Raw genomic sequence first — 18204 nt, forward strand, 5'->3', positions numbered from 1 at the left:
CAAGTTCTTCAGGGGTTACCTGCCTTTCTTTGTGCAGTTCCATCACTCTCCCACGTGCATACTGAAAGGGAACAGAATTAGATCTTTCAAATGAAGGCCATTATAAGTAAAATTCCCTGCAGAGACAGACTTCTAAATTTTGTGAAGCTCTGTAGGGAATCAAGAAAATCTGAATTATAATAAGTTTGCTTGAATAAAGGGATCTCCCAGTGGAAAAAAAAAAAAGAAAGTTTATTTTAAAAGTTCTTGCCACCAGAGATGAAAATCTCACCACCTCCACCCCCAACCACACTCTCTCAATGCTTCAGTGACTATGGAACCTGTCTCACTGTCAAAGCAGAGAAGAGGTCTGTGACCACATTCCAGATAATTCAGACAGAGGGATATGTGGTAGAATTCTGGGAGGAGTGAGTTGCTGGTAAACAGCAAGACAGAGAAGGTAAAAGCAACTTCTCTGAGATACCTGTAAACACCTCTGCCACGAGCCAGCAATACCACTGGATAGCAGGCACAGCTGGATGAGAGTAAAAGAAAGGTGACAGAAGGGATAAGAGATTAGGAGTGGAGAATGGTTCAAACAGCGGATTAACAAGGCCCAGGGAGTAGTAAAATGAAACCAAAAAAAGTTATGTGGTAGCCCTTGTGCCAACCATTTACTTTATTCTGCTTGGTCATTGCTAGTTTGACCAACTGAAGCACCCGCTTCTATAGTGACCACCAGCTAAAGGGTCAGATGCCATTAAAACTCGCACCAAGATAGACGAAATCCGGTGCGTGTGTTCAGCAGAACATTACACAGCCTCAAACAAGGAAATCTTGTCACATACTACAACATAGATGAACCTCAAGGACATTATGCAAAGTGAAAGAAGCCAATCACAAAACGAGAAATATTTCATGATTCCATTCATAGGAAGCATCCAAAGTAGTCAAAATCATTTAAATAAGAAGTCGAAAGGTGATTGCCAAAGGAAGGTGGGGAGAGGGAATTCGTTTTTCACGGGTAGAGTTTCAGTATTGCCAGATGAAAAAGTTCTAAAGATCTGTTGCAAACAACATGAATACATTTAACACTACTGAACTGTACACTTAAAAATGGTCGCGATGATAAATTTAACCATATGAGGTTTTTCCACAGCAAGTATGATAAAAAATTCATAGAGCCCAAACTTCCGATGGATTTTCCCATTTTCTTTCACTGTTCTCACGCCTGGACACCATCAATTGTGCAGCAATCTACCTACTCAGCAATTGGTTGTTGCAGCAGTCCAAACGTAAGCATCCTAAATCAGCAATGTTCTGCTCTACTCATTGAGCCACGTGCGCGCAGTCAATCCCCATCAGTCACAGCCAGTCCCTCCTGCAGATCCGAAGGCTCATACTCCAAATGTAGAAATGAGAGTGGGGGAAGTGCTAGTCTCTACAGGGTAAAGAGGGAGCTCAGTCTACATCAACCACGGCAGGAAGGCATTGCTAACGTAGCCACACTCTTCTCAAAGACCTCAATATATCAGTAATTTTAAGTGGGAAAGCATTGAAAATAGAAAGTGATGGCTACTAAAAATGAGCAAACTTCCTAACAGATGTGTTTATAAGCTTGGAACATTTTCTTTTCTTCGGGATTACTGGGGCATATTTTACTAATGTTCTCTAATCACCTATTTCCTTTTGACCAAGGAAGCATGTCTAGTAGAAAAAGCACAGACGATCCTGAGTGTGAGTCCAGATTCTGCCACTTATTAGCAGTGTGTCCTCAGGCACATTCCTAAAGGTCTCGGAGTCTGAGCTTCCTGAACAGTATCAAGTAGGATAAAAACTCACGTTGTCTCCTAAGGCTGTTGTGATAGTGAAACAAGAAAACAAATGTGAAAGAACTTTGGCTTTTGAAAGCCACTTGCCACTGCAAATCGTTGGTGCTGATCAGAACTGAAGAGAGAGGTCATGTGGCCTTACAGGTAACCGTGGCTTTTATGTGTTCATCTGCCACACCAGTTAGCGGGGTGGCATATGGAAAGAAGGTGGCAGAAACCTCAATATAAATAGCAATCAAATTATTCTGTCACAGAGCTTGAGATGGCAGGTGATGTTGTTCAGATTTGATAGCAGCACCAAGAATCATTGAAAAAAAATTTCTTTAAGAGTCCCTATTGGCTCTCCACATTACTCACCTGTAAATGAGTGATCCATTTGAGTTTATGCCTGAAATTGCATAATGATGCTAAATAAACACTACTTTTCATTGCCATTTCTATATTCCAGAAAAAGAACATCTATTTTTGAATCATTTATTCTGTTCTCCTCTGAAATACGGCAGTATAGAAAAAATAAATCATTTTTGTCTACTTGTTGACCCAAAAGAGGTTTCTCTATAATTTCAGATTCAGCACTACACTTGGAAAACAAACACTAGAATTTTAGAGCTGGTTAATTATTCCTCCTTATGAAGGCTAATTCAATAAATGACCCAATTGTTGATTAAGTGTCCTCGCTTTTTTTCATGTGAAAGCACTCGGAAAAGTATGAGCTGCTTTACAAATATAAAGGATGATGTAAGATGTTAATTGGCATCTTCAGGAAATATTTTCTGTTGATTCATCATGCACTTGCTAAAATGGGAGGACACAAGAACAAAATAAGTCTGCAAGGTGGTTATTCTGATTTTGTAATATCTGTGGTTATCAGTCTCTAATTTAAATGCATTCCTGGATAATGTTATTTATTGCTCGTTCAGTTCAAAACTACTCTCCTCGCCCTGTGAAATGCAGGAGAATACTTTCTGGAATTGGAAGGGAGAGCCAAACTTTTCTCTAAGCCTTTCACGGAGAGTGCAGGAGACAAATTCAGGCCTCTAGGGTAGACTCTCCTTCATAGTTATACCAATATAAAAAGTCAGTAAAGCGTAGTGGTTGGGAACACAGACTACCTGGGTTTGGATCCTAGATCCACCACTTGCTAGATGTGTGCCCCCAGGAAAAATTCTTTATCTATAAATGGCAATGATGATGTTATATTCCTCTATAGGGAAGTTGTGAGGATTAAATGAGAGAAAATGTATATAAATCACTTAGCAAAGTACCTGGTTCATAATGCTCAGTAAACGAGTAGCAGTAGTATTTGACCCTCCATCCACATAACAGAGAATTGAACTGCTCATTTACAAAACCAAGACCAAAAGGACCAAGAATTTTGGAACTGCTATAGAAATCGTTGCAATCTTTCCTTCTGTCCCTTGTACATAAGTGTGCCTTCTGCAAAAGAGGTGTGCACATACCTATAGATGAGTTTGATGGGTTGTAACCAAGCATGTGCTCCAGACACTGGTCTTAGCCTGCTGTAACCTTCACAGAACGCTTCATCTGCCTAATGCTGATGTGGCACAAATCTAGATCACCTACAGGATGCTCACTGTAGTCATTGAGTGGTGCCCCAAATCCTTCATTTTCTTTCAACTTCCAAAAAGTGTCATGCTGACTATGGAGCTAAGGCTGGAATGTAGTGTGAGTTTCATATGTCTATGATTTTGATGTGTATAGATTTTAGATCATCTTCCATCTCTTTGAAATCAAAAGGTAAAAGAGCAGCTCATTCTGTATAGTGGCCTGCAGCCATCCTAGGTAGGTCAACTTCACAAAAAAATAAATATGAGAGTAGATAAGTAAGGAGACAGAGTTTATCTAGGTCAATATGGAGAATATGACTCTCCCAAGACAAAACAAGAGGCTCCCAGCTACATGGGAAATCAAAAGGAAAGAAGTTATAAGGCTGACATATTCATTAAAAAATGCAGTATATCCTAGGATTTTGAAGCAAGTCTAGCATATGAGTGGCTATGTCTATCCTGTGTCCCTTCTGTTTTATGAAGATATTCAGGTTCCAAGCATGTCAACCAGTTTTGAAAGATTCTAATATGTAAAAACCCAAATTTAACAAAATAATAAACTGGGGAAACCATTGCAATAAGATGGTACACAGAGTTCCTTTAAATATCATTTCCCTTCTCCAAATTCATTTATATACTCTTTTTTTAACTGCATTTTTCAGGCCTGCACCTCTAAGGAAAAATCACAATCAGAGAATAATAACCTATTATCAGAGATATTTGCATTGCTCCCTCCAAAGCGACAGCTCGGGTTGTTTATATAAGAAGTGGAGAACAGCAGGCCAACATCTTCAACTCCAGCATATCCAAATTCTGCTGAAATGTCTGCACACAAGCAAATAGCCAGAGTTGTCAGGGGCCTTAAAATAAAAGTCAAGTACCGTGCTCAATGCTATATCGAAAACATAATTTATCACATAAATAAAACTCCCTCAGCAGTGTCCTCTTTCCACACAAAGGACAATGGCACGTTAGCTCTTATTAAAACTATTAAGCACCAGAGGAAAAGCATCTTCAAAGTTCAGGGAGAGTCACAAGATGCAAAGCTTGCAAACTACTTTTGAACCACTCTGTCTTCCACACATTTTGCTCGGCAGGCGCCATGACCTGAAATAAACCTGAAACTCTCTAAGATACGGAAATATCTGGTTGGTAAATTCAGTGGTTAGCATCTAGGGCTGATACAGCCAACATCCTGGGCTAAGTCCTAACATAAGCCAGTTGGCCTAACTGTATTTCAGACCATACCTTTGAACACAGCTGCACTCTCTATTAACTACGGGAAGGGAGAGTATATGAATCATTGCCAACCCATCTTTGTTAAATGGAAACACAATTCAGAGAAAGTTCTGTTGGCTGTCATCAGGAGTGTCATCTTTCCACGCAAAGGTTAGTATATTCGGGAAAGTGAGCACAGGAACATATAAAACATTTACCAAGAGGCCACACCTGTTGAGAGGTGTTTACCTTGAGCTACATAAGAGAATCGATTCTGAAGGAGCGATCCCAATGTCTGACAGGGAGACAAGCAAGAGGGAATATAAAAGATATTTAGTAATAAATGTATTTTTACTTATAAGCAAGTGTTATTATTTATAAGTAAACTCTGAGCACATAGGGAATGCTGTCATGGGCCAACCTTCTAGACCATTTAGTGCAGAATTCTGTCTCCCAAAGAAGGCATGTGGGAGAGTGGCATGATCCATCGTGAAAACTTCCTCAGAAATCACAAGAGTGAAAAGTTTCTAGAGAATAATGACATCAATATGGCAGTTCCAGACAGCCAGAGAAGCTCTGGATAAAGCCGGTCACAACTCCCTAGAGTCCAGGCGCAGTGGATTTATGTCACATGCGTGTTTTCTGGACATGGCAGCTTCGCCGGCCAGCAGGTAATGCAGAAGATGCTGGGGACTAATAACTCCTCTGGTTCTCTGCCAGTTCTTGTTCGCCTTTACCAGTTTTCTTTCTTTTTTTTTTTAATTTTTATTTATTTATGATAGTCACAGAGAGAGAGAGAGAGAGAGAGAGGCAGAGACACAGGCAGAGGGAGAAGCAGGCTCCATGCACCGGGAGCCCGACGTGGGATTCGATCCTGGGTCTCCAGGATCGTGCCCTAGGCCAAAGGCAGGCGCCAAACCGCTGCGCCACCCAGGGATCCCCTTTACCAGTTTTCGATCACCACCGGCTCACGAGGGGTGTTGCTCTTCCTCTGTCCTTGTAAGAGGCTTGGCGCTGTCTCAAACTCCAGCGGGGCGGGGGGGGGGGTACCAGAAATCACAGTAGTGTTTTTAACAGAGAGAATTTAATCTCGGGAATGGGCTGCCCGGGTTTTAGAGGATTGGAAGAAGAGGTTGAAATAACACCTGCGGGAACCGGACCTGGAAAGCTGGAGAATTCCATCCACGGAGGTGGCACCCACCCCTGCAGCTGCCTCTGGTGCCTCGGAGGTGGCAGGACGGGCCTGATGCTCGGAGCATAGTCGGGAGCTGGAAAGCGGAGAGCCCCGGCGGGAGCAGAAGGCGAGCAGCAGGGAACGAGGCCCCCGCCCCCGCCAGCCTTCCAGAATCGCTTGGTTTCCCATTTTGTCAAGACCTATCAGAAATGCAGCTGGCAAAAGAGAAAGGCGGTTAGCAGAGTCCCCACCCCAGCCCCACGAAGCAACGTGCGAAGGGGTGAGCTTGGAGCAGCGAGGCGGTGGCTTAGGAACGAGTCCGCCGTGCAATGGGGTGTTTGATTTCCACGTCCTTGTTGCCGGAGCCACTCGGCTGTGCTTACGGTTTGGATGAAACGTTAATTGGAGTGGACTGTTTGCCACAGAGGATTTCAGCATTCGTGAATCCATAAAGAAGGTGTTATTGGGAAACCTCAACCGGAGCCGCACGGCGTGTTTTCGAGAGTGATTCTGACTCCCCTCTTGTTGAAGCTCGGGTACTCAATATTCATCACCATTTTTTGCTTTTGTTCAGGCTCAAGTCTGCAGCCTGCTTGCTTCCTTAAATGATTCTGTACACATGGTAAGTGGTCAGGTGGCCAGTCTCCAGAGTTCTGGAAGCATGAAGCCTGAGCTGGGCCATCTGTTGAGTGCGTGCTGTTTTGTATCACACACAGGGAAGTGGTGGGCAAAACCCAGAAGCACACTGGAGGCCTAATGAAAATAGGACCAGTTAAATCTTTCCTCTAAATGTTCATTAGGCCATCTGCTCTTATTAGTATCCTTATCATTTGGAAACATTACAGAGTTAAGATAAGAGAGACAATTTGTGTAAAGCTGGTCTAACTTGAAATGAACTTTTGAGCCGAGCCATCATGAGTTGTGATGTTTTCTCCTGCCATTCAGAACCCTGCCCACTTATATCTCAACATCTCCATGGTGCAATTTTTTAATAGTTCCTTCCTGAATATTATACCAGAAAGGAGGCTTAGTGATAGCTACAGAAATGAAAACATAATCTTGGAGTGGCTGATCAATGAAATCAGACCATTTCATAAAAGCTGTGCAGTCATACTTCTGGCCTGTAAATTGCTTTAGATGCCAAAGGGAATTGGAAGCTTGGTCTGTTCTGTCGAGCCAATACTATAATATTAACAACCTGCAACAGACAAGTTTCTGCAACTTCTCAGTGGGAAGACACTGCAGAATGACTCCAGGAGCTTCTTCTAAGACCTTGGCTCCTTTACAGGCAAAGCCTTGGCTCTCAGGAGCACAGGAGCCCCGCTTCCCCCACCGACAGTGGTCCTCTCCTTCCCGAATTCACTCAGAATGTATGGCCTTATCACCTGTCCTCAAATTTTTTTTTTAAGGATACCCTGGTCTGTTCTCTAGTTGTCTTGCCTTCTGTGTGCATGTCTCCCACAGTGCTGGATACACAGGAGATACGTCCTGAATACATGTAAAATAAGGAAACAGAGACTCGAAAGGAAAAAAAAAACAAACAGTAAAGCTTTCATGTTCCTCTCCCCACCCAGGGAAGTGGTGAAAGGGTTAAGTTTTTTGACTCTAATGATGAAACCCAAGATACAGACAGACACAAACAGTCAATCGGCAAGTAGCGTCATGTACAATATGTTCTTCTTACAATAACAATCAAATTTACAAACAAATTAGCTGTGGAGTCTGAAGGACATTTTGTAGTTCTCACACTGGGCCTTCATCTCCCGCTGATAGATGACTTTGACTGGAAATTGAAACCTGGAAGTGGTTAAACATTCTGTGTATTCACAAGTGCCATTTCCAAAATTGAGGCTTCAGAGAGGAGATGCAAGAAAGGGTCGACGGAAACCCAGAGCAATTATGCCTGTTATTAAGATGAGGTAGTGGCAATTACACAGCAGACTCAGAGAGAGTGTGTACGTGCTGATTGCTTGGAGGGAGCCTGCAAGAACAAACTTTTATAGCACCCATCAGGCCTTGGGCCTCTAGAGGCCATACAGATTTTCAGCCACTCTGTCAGTGTGCTTTTGGACAGAGCTTATGGCCCCAGGAACCATCTTGGAAGGGATACATGCTTGTTTTCTTGATGAGCTTGAATGAAACTCTTATATAACAGAATGGCTTCATTCGCTGTTTCTTTCCTCTAGGATAACCATTTTCAAGCTTCTTGGTGTCAGGACCCCTTTGCACTCCTAAAAATTATCAGGAACCTCAAAGAACTTTTCTGTCTGTGGCCTTTATCTATAAATATTTGCCTTATTGGAAATTCAAACGGTGGAGGTGTCTGGCTGGCTCACTCAGCCAGTAGAGTGGGTGACTCTTGATCTCGGGATTGTGAGTTTGAGCCCCACAATGGGTGTAGAGATTACTTAAAAATAAAACCTTTAAAAAAAGAAATTAAAATTTTAAACTTTTTAAAATTTTTTATTTTATTTATTTATTCATGAGACACAGGCAGAGGGAGAAGCAGGCTCCATGCAGGGATCCCGACATGGGACTCGATCCCTGGTCTCCAGGATCACACCCTGGGCCAAAGGCAGGCAGTCAACCACTGAGTCACCCAGAGACCCCCCCGATCTTTTTTTAACACAAAGATATGCTAGCCACAGCTACCCTCTAAACAACTACACTGTACACTCATGAGAAAGTATAAAAAGGGGGATCCCTGGGTGGCTTAGCGGTTTAGCGCCTGCCTTTGGCCCAGGATGTGGTCCTGGAGTCCCAGGATCGAGTCTCACGTCAGGGTCCCTGCATGGAGCCTGCTTCTCCCTCTGCTTGTGTCTCTGCCTCTCTCCCTCTCTGTGTCTCTCATGAATAAATAAATAAAATCTTTTAAGAAAAGAAAAGAAAGTATAAAAGGCGAATAATATTATTAAAAAAAATAGTTTGACCTCACACACCTCCTTGAAAGAGTCCCAGGGATCCCCAAAGTGCACGAACCAAAAGGGGAATACCATATGTTCCTCAATCCTAAGATACCATGGGTCATAAGACATAGCATCAGTTTGACAACTTTGGATGGTAGGGGAGAAATGCTCCATTAAATATATGCAATGATTTTTTTAAAGATTTTATTTATTCATGAGAGACACAGAGAGGCAGAGACCCAGGCAGAGGGATAAGTAGGCTCCCTGTAGGGAGCCCGATATGGGACTCGATCCCAGGACCCTGGGATCACAACCTGAGCCGAAGGCAGACACTCAACCACTGAGCCACCCAGGTGCCCCTGTATGCAATGATTAGTAAGACACATTCTCACTCCGGAGAAGTTAAAATATGAAAGAAATAGCAAATACACTTCTTAAGATTGAGGAAATATGGCAATTCCCACTAACCTCAGTGGATCTCTGGACACCCAGATTTACTGACTCACACATGTTGATGAAAAATAGTTTTTCTTACAGCCTATTTGTATTTCATAATATTTAAATGCTTTCATGAACTGAAAATGTTACAATCAATGAGACACTAATGTTTTCATTCAACAAACAAATTTGCCAACTGTAATACCAGATAGTAGGAATACAAAAATGAAAGAGACCTCATCCCTGCCCTTGAGGACTCACAGACCTAGTACAAGACATAGGAAGGCAAACATATATTTATAGTATAAAAAAGACACATTAGATCTGAATGAGTCATGAAGCTGGAAGCAGCTTGAAGTACCCAAAGATGGGGCACTGGGTATTCAAGAATGCTTGAGGTTAATCACTAAGTTTAAGTTATTGGTCATCCTCTTCACAAAGGGCTGCCCTGGTGGACTTTGCCATATGTGTCAGTCACTTTCAGACATTATTTCAATTTAATTTAATTTTGCAAACACTGGTGATCTATCCAGAGACATAGAACTAGAAATTTGTTAGAACAGTTTAACCGTAATGGTATAGTCAGTAACACTGGTCAGGAACAAAACCTAACAGAACATTTTCGTCCTTGCGATTAGATTAAGCTGAGAGAAACAGAAACCCAACCCCCCAACATAACGGTGACATAAGCACTACTAGCAGCCAGACTAGATGTATAGTCCAGGACTACGGTGGCAGCTCCATGAGATCATCTGGGACCCAGGCGTCTGCCATCCCAACACATAGCTTCTGTTTTCATGGACACCTCATGGTCCAAGACATCTGCTAAAATTCTCAACCAATATATTCATATTGCAGAACAGAAGGAAGGGCAAAGAGGCTCCTTCCAGTTGGGTCAGCTCTCCTCATGCAGCCATTGAAAGCATCAATTTAAAAGTTTGGATTCTTCAAAAAAAAACGGGGGGTTGCCTAGGTGGCTCAGTGAGTTAAGCATACGACTTTTGATTTCAGCTCAGGCCATGATCTCAGAGTTGTGAGATCGAGGCCCCTGTCTGGCTCCACACTGGGCTTGGAGCCTGCTGAAGATTCTCTCTTTCCCTCTCCCTCTGCCCCTCCTCTGCTTCTCTCTCTCTCTCTCTCTCTCTCTCTCTCTCTCTCTCAAAAAAAATAATAATAATAAAAATAAATGAATACAAATGTGGATACTTCCATACTTCTCTAACATCTTATTGCCTTGAACTATATCACATAGCTACAGAGAATTGCAAATAAGACTGGAACATCTTCTGTTGTAGATAACAATGTGTCCAGATTAAAAAAATAAATAAAATAGGAGGCAGTGCCTGAGTAGCTCAGTCGGTTAAGCATCTGCCTTTGGCTCAGGTCATGATCCCAGGGTCCTGGGACTCAGCCCCACATCTGGCTCCCTGCTCAGTGGGGAGCCTGCTTCTCCCTCTCCCGTTCCCTCTGCTTGTGTTTTCTCTCTCTCTCTCTCTCAATCCCTGTCGAATAAATAAATAAATAATCTTCCTTTAAAAATTGGGGATTTACTACTAAGGAAGAAAGAGTAAATGGATGATCGAGTAGGCCTAGAACTAGTAGTCTCTGCCACAGGCATCTTAGTAACCATAAATTTAACATTTTGTTTTGACCCTGATACTGTCTAAGCTGCTTCAAATTTATAAAAGCCATCTAGAGAAAGTTTGGTTTTCTGCAGTAGGAAAGCAAAATGACACCTCTCAGAATGATGGCCCCTATTGATCTTGCTTTTAAAAAGTAGAAATTATTAGCACATGAAATACACCAGGAGTGCCTTGAAGCTTTTTGCTGTTTGTTTTTTGCTTTGCTTTGTTCCCCTACTACCAAAATGTTTTAAGAACATTGGACTAGCTGTAATTTTAATCTGTAGGTTCTGCAGCACAATGATTCTAAAGATCAGTCCCACTGTAACTCTTGATTAGAATGATCCTGACTATTCATCTGCAGTGAATAATGTGACTTAAATGCCCGTTTTTCTGATTGGGCAGCTATGAAGACAGACTGTGCTGATGCATTTGACCAAAGGTTGAGAGGTTCCTCAAACTCTCCAGCTGCTATTCAGAGAAACACAAGAGTGTGGATCTGAGAAAATGGGAAATAATTTGCCGGTTGACAAGTCCATGTAATCCTGGTGTATTTCATCTTCTAATAATTTCCACTTTTTAAAAGGAAGATCAATAAGAGCCGTCACTCTCAAAGGTGTCATCCTGCTTTCCAACTGCAGAAAAGCAAACTTTGTCCAGACGGCTTTTTCCCTCTTTTATAAATTTGAAGAAGCTCAGACAGTATCAGTGTCAAGAAATGAGAAGGCCATTTGAAAACTGACAAAAAGTGATGCTAACAATCTGGAGTTGTCAGCTTTTAGAAGCATGGGGAAACCTAACGTGGAGTTGGCAGGACACCTGGCACAGAGCACTCAGTCCCGTCACTGGATCTTCCCCAGGGCTGGCATACTACGGAACAGATAATCATACATTTCCTGGAAATTCCTACTGAAGAGGCCTCAGAGATCACAATCAAACAGTCGTTTTTCAAATGAGCCATAAGGCTGAAAATGTAAAGAACGGAGATTAGAAGTGTCATGTTTGGGATGGGAAGACAGGGCCTTTTGGGAAACCACTGGTTTCTGCAGCATAAACTTCAGGAAAAGAAGTTATTAGCACTTGGTGGCAATTGTAAAGCATAGTAGCAGGCATGCTATATGTTTTTGAGGCTTTTTCATGACAGTTGATTTCTTGAAATGGATAGAATGAAACAGAAATAGTCTACCACTCTGTGTCACCGGCAACCGCTTGTGGATGCCGGAAAACGAAGGAAATGAAGTCAGCACAAGACTGTAAGCCCTGTGGAGGCAGGACCCAGTCTGTCTTGGTTAGACTGGCTCCCTAGTGCCTAGCATAGTGCCTAAAAATGGGATAAATAGATATTTATTGGCAGAAGACAGGAAAATAATTAAAGTAGCATGTTCTGCCCTTGGAATTGTACCAAGAATCCTGTTACAAGTAACAGCGGGGAATCCAAGTAATAAGCTAAAATATTAGCTGTGAAATTGGCTGACAGATGTATGTGAAATAATATACCCCCATATAAGCCACATTTCTTGGAGGACACATAGCTTAGAAGGATTCCTAAGGAATGGAATAAATGAACAGAGGGAAAATGGCCAATGGCATAGAAGCAGGAGGAACTTTGAAAGACCATGACTACTATATAATTGCACTCCAAAGTTCATGAGATAACAAAGAATCAGGACACTGCAATAGTCAGACAGGGATCAGAAGACATACAAGCATGTTCCATAATAAAAAATAAGTAACAACCCTTTATAGAGCTTTTTCTATGTACCAGGCACTATGCTAAGTGCTTTATGTGGATTTTTTTCAATTCCTATAATAAATGTTTGAGAGAAAATATTGTTTCCATACTCAATTTCTAGACGAGGAAACCAAGGCTCAGACAGGTTAACTGACTTGCGCCAACATCACAGAGCTAGCAAATAAGAGACAAAATTTAACCCAGGAAGTCTTAACTCCAGAGCCTGAGCTCTTAACCCCTTCGTTCTTCTACATCTGAACCTTTTCTTATGGAGAGAGTACGTAGCTTTCATCAGATTCTCAAAGGGCTTTAAAAAAAAAAAAAAAGGTATGAGAAGCAGTGTTCCAGACTCTGAGCACCATGAAGGCAAGCACTAGACTTGTCTAGATCAGCCCTCAGATAGTTGTCAGCTGGTTGGCTGGATGGCTATATTGGTATGTGAATGTCTGTGACTAGCTGGCCTCCCAGTTGGCTCTCCTGCATTCGTCTGGTCTCCCCCTAGCCTGCCCCCAAACTTCAGCCTAGGTGATGTTTCTAAAATACTAATCTGACCATGTCATCCCCCCAGCTGTGAGTATGTTCATAGACTCCTCAACCAGAGTTTAAGTCCTCAATCCTTAGCACACACAGCCCTCCATGATTTAGTCCAGTGGTTCCCCACAATGGACAGTTTTGGCCCTCAGGGCACATTCGGCTAGGACATTTTGAGTTGTCACAGTTCACAGGGAGGTGCTACTGACATCTTGTGACTCAAAGCCAGAGACACTGCTAAATAGCTCATGGTGTACAGGACAGCCCCCACAAAAAAGAATGATCTGGCCCAGATGACAATCATGCCTCAATGCAGAAACTTATACCTAGCCCCTGGCAAACATTTAAATTTCCTTTACCAGCACTATATGCCTTGCTTTGACTTTATGCTCTAGGAACACAGACCCATGTTATTTCCCCCCATCCCATGTGGTTTCATCTTCCTATTTTCATTTGCTCTTTTCCCTCTGCTGAAATCACTCCTCCCACTTGACTTCATCTCAGTGCCTTAGCTTCATCCTTCAAGATGAAGCTGATGTTTACCTTCTGGAAGTTATTGCCCCCAAACTCCCTCTCCGTGTTCCTATGTCAGTCTGGACATAACATCTGTCATAGCACTTTAGCCACATTATATTGAAATGAGCTGCTTCTGGATCTGCCGTCCCCCACTTGACTGTGAGCTAATCAAGGGCAGAGACCTATTTTCTTTTCCTTGATAATAGTGTGTGATACATTTTCCTTGATAATAGTGTGTGATACAGAGTAGGCACCCACAATGCACTGAACCAAAAGATGACAAGTGACAGAGACAACGAGGAATCACTCAAGTTCTAATAAGCTTTGACCTTCTCAGTTCTCAGCCAAAGAGAACAACCCTTAGAAGGATTCAAATGAGGTAAAGGGGATGCCAGAATTGGTGAGGAGAACATGAAGAAATGCATCCACTCTTCCAGCAGAAGAATCAAATGGCACTGGGGCTATGAGCACATATCTAAAAATGGGGATGTCAATCGTTTCTTTCTCGAGTGATTGCTCTAAGTATATAAAGTCATAATCCATGCAAAGAGCCTGACACATAGGAAGCACTCAATAAACAGTAGTTACTTTTATTAAAGGCTCAGATGAGCGAGCCTGTAATATTATAGATGTTATTGATTAGAATCAGTTCAAAGGAAGGGGAAGCACTTATTTATACTAGAAGTCAATTTAAAGAAAAATATTAAGTCAATGGTAGTGCACGTGGTGGACGGGCAGGGCAAAATTCATAAGGATGTTATGTGGACAAGTAGTATCACTGTCTCAATCCACGCAGTAACTCTAACAGAGAGACTATTGCTAGCCTCTCTTCCTTGATGCAGCTGAGGAAACCAGACACTCACAGAAGATACCTCATTTGCCTAGGGTGACTCACAGTACAGGAAGGAATTGGCCTTCAAACTGTTAGAAAGAGCCCAAGTATCCAATGTATGGTCTGCATCTACAGTGTGGGGTTAAGTTTTGACTGAGGAAATTCTAGCTTAAGTCAAACTGAGGGCTCATATTTAAATACTGCTTTTACACACGGATTTTCCCCCATAGGACTCTGCTGCTTTATATACTGTTACTTTCAGTCAAAATTAGCTGGATCTTTAAACCAACCATGGAACTGGCTGACCTGAGAGTCAAGTCCCTTCAAGGCAGATTTTCAATTAGCAGAGGAAGACATAGTGCTGTCAAGGCTTGACATCCAGACCAAGCTCTCCTTCTTGCTCAGGGTTATTTCTCAGGGAATGTTGTTGGGAGAGGGGCACATTCCCCGAGCTGGCAGCTACACCAATGACCTTTAATACTGGTTTAGCATAAATATATTTTGACATTTCAAACAAATTAACGTATTTTTACAAGGTGGGGCAACCACCACAAATTAGGCCAAATGGTTTGCCTGTAGGCCAGGTCACCAGGCAGAGATTCCAGAGCTTCCCTGCTCCTCCTACATCTCTTTCTGATCCCACCTCCAAAAGAAATGTTTATTTCTCCCCAGAAACCACTTGGGCAAATGCCAGCAACCCTCAGGGATTAACCTTAGCCCTATCTTGGTAACATACAATCCTAGGGTCTCACTGCAACCAACAGATGCTAATTCTAACTGCCAGAATCAGCTCAAGGACTCGGTTCCATATGTTATGTTGTGTGTTATGGAAATGCTTTGGTAGTAAATATAGTGTTTCTATTGTGTGGGTATAAAGCACCAGTTCCTTGAAAAATTACCTGGAAATGGGAGTATTTAACATGAGGAGGATATAAAAGGAACTGACAACCTAAGAGAGGTGAAAAGGTCCAGGTTCTGAAAAGGCAGACCTTGGACTACTAAGTAGCCACACATCTTTCATTTGAGCAGATTTCATAGACAAGCTGCCCAGCCAAATCAAATGGGAATTAAAGGGATTCTGTGTAGCTAGTATAGAAAGTGTTTCAGAAGCACAAAGGCCACTTTAGTCACAGGAAACTGCCAGAGGGTGACTTATTTGATGGAAAAGAAAACAAACAGACACAATAGCTGGTGTATTTTTGAGGCAATATTAAATCTAATAAACATGACACCAATAGTATTGACTTAAGTCGGGTTGGGGGAGTTGGAGAATTTAACAGCTTATCTTCCAACCACCAGCCTTTATCTCAGAGGCAGCTTTGACAGCAGAAAACAGAGTCCAAAACATGTCCTTCTCTGACTCCTGCCAGGTGTGTGCTGTCCCTGGCCTCTGCCCTGGCCTCAGCTCTCAGAGTGGAGATAATTAGAACGTCATTTCTGCCAGCTTTGTTTTTTCTGGGTCACTGACTTCAGACTTGATCAAAATAGGAGTGCTGTACTGAAATAAATTCATTTCCTCTTCCTCAGCCAGCCCCAAGTTATTTCCTGGGGGACTGTGCTCCATAGGACCAGTGCACGCAGCCAGCTGCTGTATAGGAGCGATAGAGTGTGTGGAGGTCCAAAGCGAGGAGTTGGCCCCCTCCGCAGCAGCAGGCCCGCACTCTCCCTCTCGGTGGCAGGGCCCTGACAGGCACAGGCCTCAGACAGACGTGCTGAGGAACACATCACAGCAAACTGCTCGGGGAGCTGTTAAAGCTGGTGTTTAATGTTTATCCAATGGCCTCAGTCTGAAAGGCTCTGTAGAACATGCATAACACAGCTCCGCTTTATACTCCATTAGCATTCGAATTCCTAGCTGCCCAGAGGCATATGGTACTGACCAGGGAAGGCCAGCCTTTGTGGAGGTCGAGGGCACGCGGAGAGACACGGGGGCAGAATGAGGTTGCTGGGTGTCTGGGAGACACTCTCAGAAACAGGGACAAAGAGCCCCAAGTGGTACAAGAGGGAAGGCCACAGACAACCTTTGCCCATGTTACAACATCACCAGCTGTCCTCCATTAAGAGGCGACATGAGAGGGAAGGCCTACCTCAGACTGGCCTTTGTCCGCGTCATTACTGACGGAGTGGAAGGCCTCTCCCAGCTAGGGATGGAGGGGGCTTCCCAGTGCAATGGCAGACCAGATCTTGTTTTCAGACTTTTGGACTCAGTGAGAAAAACCAAAGTTTCCCTGGGCTTTCACTCAAGGCAAGAAGAGTAGCCACATTACAGCTACTATTTTGGCCGGGAATGGGCCAGATTGGACTGCCTTTGTCCAACCTAAGAGAAGGGCAATAAAGTATAGGATAACTGAGTGGTGGGGTGAAGAGTACATGGAACACAGTTTTCTGAGAAAGTGCCCAGTGATAAATAGCTATGAGGGGATGTCAAGGCAGATATTGGGCTGACCACTGTGTCCAGGAGGAACTAGAATGGGGCCGTGTTTGGTTGGCCTGTGTGTTCGTCCCCAGGTGCCTAGCACAGCATGTGGCACAAGATACAATACACACACACACACACACACACACACACACACGCCAGTCCTTTTTCTTCTAACTGCCCCTAACGCGTCTTAAATCCATCTTCTTCTCTCCATCCCCACTGCTACCATCCTAATTCAGGCACTATCATCCCCCACCTGGACCACTGCTCGAGCCTCCTAATGTGGGCCTGCCTCTTCTCCCATCTCCTCTTCCAGAATCGTCTCAACAGCAGCCAGTGTGATTCCTCTGTGTCACACTCCAAGCCCTTTAGTGGTCTCTCACAGCCATCCGAATAAAGCTGGACATACGCATCCCTCCCTTACCTGATGTATTAGTGTGCTAGGGCTTCTGTAACAAAACACCACAGGGCCGCCTGAGTGGAGCAGTCAGTTGAGTGTCTGACTCTTGGTTTTGGCTCAGGTGGTGATCTTGAGGTCATGAGATCAAGCCCTGTATCCGGCTCCCCACTCAGTGTGGAGTCTGCTTAAGATTCTCTCCACCCCCCTCTGCCCCTCCCACTCATTCCCTCTCTCTCTCTCTCTCTCAGATAAATAAATAAGTCTTTAAAAAATACCACAGACTGGATGCTCTACAAAAGAAATTTATTTTCTCACAGTTCTGGAGGCTACAAGCTCAAAATCAAGGTGTTCATAGCTTTGGTTTCTCCTGAGGCCTCTTTCCTTGGCTTGCAGATGACTATCCTCTTACTGTGTCCTCATGTGGGCTTTTTCTCTATGCCAGAAAAAGGAGATGTGGAGTGAACCAGGTCAGGCTAGGGGGCAGGGCATTGCCACTTAGGATCCCACATCACCAGCTGATAAATTGTGCCTGAGTGTTCCACAAGATGGACGTTAGGTCTGTGTTAATGGAAGATCCTGTCCCAAAAGGTTGCTGTTAGAGTAAAATCCAGTTTCTCTGGCACTGTGTTTTCCAGAAGTCTTTATGACTTTCTCTTCCATGTATCTACAGGAGAGTGACAGAGATCTGTATGTCCTAGTGACACGGAAGTCCTAGAGCATTGGTCCCCAAACTTGAGTATGAATCAGAAGATGATGGAAGGCTCATTAAAATACAGATGAGGGGCAGCCCGGGTGGCTCAGCAGTTTAGCACCTGCCTTCGGCCCAGGGCGTGATCCTGGAGTCCTGGGATCGAGTCCCACGTCAGGCTTTCTGCATGGAGCCTGTTCCTCCCTCTGCCTGTGTCTCTGCCTCTCTCTGTCTCTCTGCCTCTGTCTCTCTCTCTCTCTCTCTCTCTCTGTCTCTCAAGAATAAATAAATAAAATATTTAAAAACACACACACACACAGATGACTGGTCGCCCACTCCCAGAGGTTCT

The 18204-nt window shown here is 43.4% G+C and overlaps 1 protein-coding gene across 3 annotated transcripts in view; it reads left to right on the forward strand.

Annotated features, from left to right (window-relative positions):
* Positions 1–18204, forward strand: part of TENM1 (teneurin transmembrane protein 1) — a 794498-nt gene that overhangs the window by 730813 nt on the left and 45481 nt on the right. The gene's annotated exons all lie outside the window — the stretch shown is intronic.

The sequence above is a fragment of the Canis aureus genome, chromosome X (genome assembly GCF_053574225.1).
Source record: "Canis aureus isolate CA01 chromosome X, VMU_Caureus_v.1.0, whole genome shotgun sequence".
NCBI classification, from domain to species: Eukaryota; Metazoa; Chordata; class Mammalia; order Carnivora; family Canidae; genus Canis; species Canis aureus.